The sequence below is a fragment of the Salvelinus namaycush genome, chromosome 2 (assembly GCF_016432855.1).
Source record: "Salvelinus namaycush isolate Seneca chromosome 2, SaNama_1.0, whole genome shotgun sequence".
Classification (NCBI taxonomy): Eukaryota; Metazoa; Chordata; class Actinopteri; order Salmoniformes; family Salmonidae; genus Salvelinus; species Salvelinus namaycush.
In genome coordinates, this window is record NC_052308.1 from 24,886,737 (window position 1) to 24,892,914 (window position 6,178).

Consider the following 6,178-nt stretch of genomic DNA (forward strand, 5'->3'; position numbering starts at 1 on the left):
AAAACTCCCTAGTCCTTGCCAATGACAAGCATACCAATAACATGATGCAGTCACCACCATGCTAGAAAATGTGATCAGTGGTACTCAATGATGTATTGTGTTGGATTTTCCCCAAACATTATGCTTTGTATTCAGGACATTAAGTTCATTTTTGGCCACATTATTTGCAGTTTTACTTTAGTGCTTTATTGCGAACAGGATGCATGTTTTGGAATATTTTTATTCCTTCTTTTCACTCTGTCAATAAGGTTGGCATTGTGGAGTAAATACAATGTTGTTGATCCATCCTCAGTTTTCTCCTTTCAAAGCAATTAAACTCTTTAACTGTTTTAAAATCACCTTTGGCCTCATGATGAAATCCGTGAGCGGTTTCCTTCCTCTCTGGCAACTGAGTTAGAAAGGAAGCATGTATCTTTGTAGTGACTGGGTGTATTGATAGACCATCCAAAGTGTAATTAATAACTTCACCATGCTCAGAGGGATATTAAATGTAAAAACATTATTTTTTTACCCGTCTACCTATAGGTGCCCTTCTTTGCGAGGCATTGTATAACCTCCCTGGTCTTTGTGGTTGAATCTGTGAAATAAATTCACTGAGGGACCTTACAGATAATTGTATGTGTGGGGTACAGAGATGAGATAGTCATTCAAAATTCATGTTAAACACTATTATTGCACACAGAGTGAGTCTACGCAACTTATGTAACTTATGCACATTTTTACTCCTTAACTTATTTAGGCTTTCCATAACAAAGGGGTTGAATACTTATTGACTCAAGATCTTTCACCTTTTCATTTTTTATGAATTTGTAAAAAATTATAAAATAATAATTCCACTTTGACATTATGGGATATTGTGGGTAGGCCATTGACACAACATCTCAATTTAATTCATTTTAAATTCAGACTGTAACACAACAAAATGTGGAAGAAGTCAAGGGGGTATGAATACTTTCTGAAGGCACTGTAAATAGAGAGAGGAGGGGAGATACAGAGAGGTTAAAGATCTCCCTATGTAATAGACTGTTGCATTGGATAGTTTGTAGTAAACAGATGACAGACAATGTTTAATTGTTGACAGATAAACTTCCACAAAGCTCATAAATATGTCCACAAATCACTATGTGGCACTGAATTTGTAATCATGTATTGATATTTATCTGTTGCGATGTGTTGTATATAAAATAGACATTGTAACTTATTCAATGTGATTTCCAACTTGTCGGTTGGTCCCCACATCATTTGGTCGTATTACAAAGAGTGATGTTGTTATAGTAGAGGACATCTGTCATGGCCATCTTGTCAACCCTTGTGTCAAACCAATTAAACACATTTGTACCTGCAAAAGTCCCCAGAGCCGGCGCAAATTAACAGGTGTTTTTGTAATAATTTGCCTGTAGGAATAATTTGCCTGTAGGAAACACAGGTAGGTTTGTGTACTACCGGTATATTTACGGTTTGTAAGCAAGCATTCTATGGTAAAGTCTACACGGTTTGTAAGCAAGCATTCTATGGTAAAGTCTACATCAGTTGTATTCGGTGCATGTGACAAATAAATATGCCGGTAGTAGATTTGATTTTAGCCTACATAGTTTTTAAAATGTATTTGTTATTTGCGCATACGGGTAAAAAAATAAGATGTGAAAATAAAGGACTGAAAAAAGAAGTTAAACATGTGTATGCCACAGGAGGTTGGTGGCGTCTTAATGGGGGAGGACATGCTCGTGGTAATGGCTGGAGTGGAATTAGTGGAATGGTATCAAATACATCAAACACATGGCCATTCCATTTTCTCCATTCCAGTCATTATTATGGGCAGGCCTCCCCTCAACAGCCTCCACTGGTGTAGGCGAGGTAAAAACAAAACAGAACACTATTGGCTAATTGTTTGATTTCAGCACCGTACTGTTCTGTGGTGCACAAACAGACCTTCTACTCCCTGTGGGACTGTGTCTTATAGACTTATCATCATAAAACCTGAGACAAATGTGATGGATTTATGCTACTGAATGTTCATACCCGCTTTATATACGCACATGCATCACATGTATTCATTGTATAAATTCCCATTGTGTTGTTTTCTTGTATCTAAATGTATAGAGAGAAGACAATGAAAATATCAATAAATGTGACTATTGTATTGGGGCTTGTGTTTGCAGTCAATCACCTTTAATCTGGTTTCTAAATTTCTGCGTTCTTGTTGTCATCTATAGGTTTTTCAATAACAGGCACATTTTTCGTGAATAAAGATGAGTACCACACAGTGCTACATGAATACAGCCACTTAAGAATACATGGTTTAAAATTGCTTGGAGTTGAAGCCTGGGGAGCTACAGTACTTGATGAAAGTCTTTCCTTCAGTAGAGAAATGTGTTAAGGGAAGGCCTGCTGTGAAGGCTGCAGCTGGAGGCAGATGAAGAGGAAGGTAACAACTTTATCATGCATGTCCACACACACTCATATACACAGCCACACACGTACACAGCCACGTGTGTGTGTGTGTGTGTGTGTGTGTGTGTGTGTGTGTGTGTGTGTGTGTGTGTGTGTGTGTGTGTGTGTGTGTGTGTGTGTGTGTGTGTGTGTGTGTGTGTGTGTGTGTGTGTGTGTGTACAAATTATGGGTTCTCCGTTGCTATGAGCACACTATCTAAAGTTTGAGTACAGGCTGTATTGAGCATGGCAAGGCAAAATAAGTTGTATGTGTGGGCTGTAGCTGCAGGACATGCAAAGCACAGGAGCAATAGTTCAACAACCATCAACAGAGCGAGCTGCAGGCACTACTATCGAGATTAGATTTTTTTATTTTTTTATTTCACCTTTATTTAAATAGGCCATGGTGGTGAAGTAATTACAATATAGCAATTAAATACTGGAATCGTAGAATGTGCAGAAGATGAATGTGCAAGTAGAGATACTGGGGTGCAAAGGAGCAAGATAAATAAATAAATACAGTATGGGGATGAGGTAGATTGGATGGGCTATTCACAGATGAGCTATGTACAGGTGAAGTGATCTGTGAGCTGCTCTGACAGTTGGTGCTTAAAGCTAGTGAGGGAGGTAAGAGTCTCTAGCTTTAGTGATTTTTGCAGTTCGTTCCAGTCACTGGCAGCAGAGAACTGGAAGGAGAGGCGGCCAAAGGAAGAATTGGCTTTGGGGGTGACCAGTGAGATATACCTGCTGGAGCGCGTGCTACGGATGGGTGCTGCTATGGTGACCAGTGAGCTGAGATAATGCGGGGCTTTACCTAGCAAAGACTTGTAGATCACCTGGAGCCAGTGGGTTTGGCGAGGAGTATAAAGCGAGGGCCAGCCAACGAGAGCGTACAGGTCGCAGTGGTGGGTAGTATATGGGGTGTATTTCATATTGTTGTTTTTTGGTCAATATAGTATTTTGTTTACAATGTAACACAATTTAATACAATAATATTCAACATAAATTATACCAAACGTTTGCGGTATAGAAAGACAATTCTAAACCATCTTTGGTTACACGTCACATTACAATCTTTAGCCTTATGGCGACCTCTGCAGGTGTATCTGTCAAGTTGCACAGAAACTAACATGTCCCACAAGGCAATGGTGTTTTCAAAATGGCTGTTGGATTCGTTCTTATCATGTCTGCCGAAATAGCTCAGTTGGGAGAGCGTTAGACTGAAGATCTAAATGTCCCTGGTTCGATCCCGGGTTTCGGCAGAGACTTGAATGTCACTTTTTAGTTTTCAAGGAAAATACACGTTCGCATTTTTGAAAATATACGAAAGAAATTATACATCAGTCGGATAGTAGTCTATGACATCTAATGGATAGTAAATAAATTGCAGTAGCCTAACTGTAAAGGTAGGCTATACGTGATGAATTTGTAGACTTCCTACGTATGTAGCAATCCACATGATGTGAAGATACGTTTACTATTGTGTTTAAAATTTAAAACCACTGAACTGGCATTATATATATATAATTTTATATATATATAAACATTTAACTACATTATTTGAACATTATATATTTTATTTGTGTGATATACTACCGGTCAAAAGTTTTAGAACTCCTACTCATTCAAGGGTTTTTCTTTATTTTTACTATTTTCTACATTTTAGAATAGTAGTGAAGAAGTCAAAATTATGAAATAACACATATGGCATCATGTAGTAACCAAATAAGTGTTAAACAAATCAAAATAGATTTTATATTCTTCAAATAGCCCCCCTTTGCCTTGATGACAGCTTTGCACACTCTTGGCATTCTCTCAACCAGCTTCATGAGGTAGTCACCTCAAATCAAATCAAATCAAATTTTTATTTGTCACATACACATGGTTAGCAGATGTTAATGCGAGTGTAGCGAAATGCTTGTGCTTCTAGTTCCGACAATGCAGTAATAACCAACAAGTAATCTAACCTAACAATTCCACAACTACTACCTTATAGATTGAAATGGGACATGACACTTTCTAGCGGACCAAACTAATGCACAGTACACTGTGGCCTGAGCCAGTTATCACTTTTGTTTTCTATTCTTTTTAAAAACGTTTTTTAATTATAGGCAAGATGCAGTAGATGGTATAGAGTACAGTATATACATATGAGATGAGTAATGTAGGGTATGTAAACATAAAGTGGCATAGTTTAAAGTGGCTAGTGATACATGTATTACATAAAGATGGCAAGATGCAGTAGATGATATAGAGTACAGTATATACATATACATATGAGATGAGTAATGTAGGGTATGTAAACATTATATTAAGTGGCATTGTTTAAAGTGGCTAGTGGTACATTTTTACATAATTTCCATCAATTCCCATTATTAAAGTGGCTGGAGTTGAGTCAGTATGTTGGCAGCGGCCACTAAATGTTAGTGGTGGCTGTTTAACAGTCTGATGGCCTTGAGATAGAAGCTGTTTTTCAGTCTCTCGGTCCCTGCTTTGATGCACCTGTACTGACCTCGCCTTCTGGAGGATAGCGGGGTGAACCTGGAATGCATTTCAATTAATAGGTGTGCCTTGTTAAAAGTTCATTTGGGGAATTTCTTTCCTTCTTAATGCGTTTGAGACAATCAGTTGTGTTGTGACAAGGTAGGGGTCGTAAACAGAAGATAGCCCTATTTGGGAAAAGACCTTCATGGTCGAATTGCTGCAAAGAAACCCCTACTAAAGGACACCAATAATAAGAAGAGACTTGCTTGGGCCAAGAAACACGAGCACTGGACATTAGACCGGTGGAAATTTGTCCTTTGGTCTAGAGTCCAAATTTGAGATTTTTGGTTCTAACCACTGTGTCTTTGTGAGATGCGGTGTAGGTGAACGGATGATCTCTGCATGTATATTTCCCACAATAAAGCATGGAGGAGGAGGTGTTATGGTGTGGGGTGCTTTGCTGGTGACACTGTCTGTGATTTAGAATTCAAGGCACACCTAAGCAGCATGGCTACCACAGCATTCTGTAGCGATACGCCATCCCATCTGGTTTGGGCTTAGTGGGACTTTCATTTGTTTTTCAACAAGACAATGACCCAACACATGTCCAGGCTGTGTAAGGTATGGAGGTGTTATGGTGTGGGGTGCTTTGCTGGTGACACTGTCTGTGATTTAGAATTCAAGGCACACTTAAGCAGCATGGCTACCACAGCATTCTGCAGCGATACGCCATCCCATCTGGTTTGGGCTTAGTGGGACTTTCATTTGTTTTTCAACAAGACAATGACCCAACACATGTCCAGGCTGTGTAAGGTCTATTTTACCAAGGAGAGTGATGGAGTGCTGCATCAGATGACCTGGCCTCCACAATCCCCCGACCTCAACCCAATTGAGATGGTTTGGAATGAGTCTGACCGCAGGGTGAAGGAAAAGCAGCCAACAAGTGAATGAGTAGGTGTTCTAAAACGTTTAAACGGTAGAGTATATTTTTTTATTTCATAAAAATGATGTGCTTATTTCAGAGTGCTCCACATGTAAAAAAATAAAATAAATTACAAATCATATCAATATGCATAATGGTGTTTTCTATTTAACTTGAAAAGCCAGATCTCTGTCTGCACTTATGGCAATTGACATAATTTAATTCTATGCAGTGCTGCATTGATTTTGCATCATAATTGCCAAACACTCCAGAATGTCCAGAAAGTGCAAACAGAAATTGTAATAATCACACAAATGTGATAAGGTTGACAAAATTAGATTTT

The 6,178-nt window shown here is 38.7% G+C and overlaps 1 non-coding gene across 1 annotated transcript; it reads left to right on the forward strand.

Moving 5' to 3' along the window:
* Nucleotides 1–3,618: 3,618 nt before the first annotated feature.
* On the forward strand, nucleotides 3,619–3,691 carry trnaf-gaa. Its single transcript has one exon. It is a non-coding gene; the product is annotated as a tRNA-Phe (tRNA).
* Nucleotides 3,692–6,178: the final 2,487 nt, after the last annotated feature.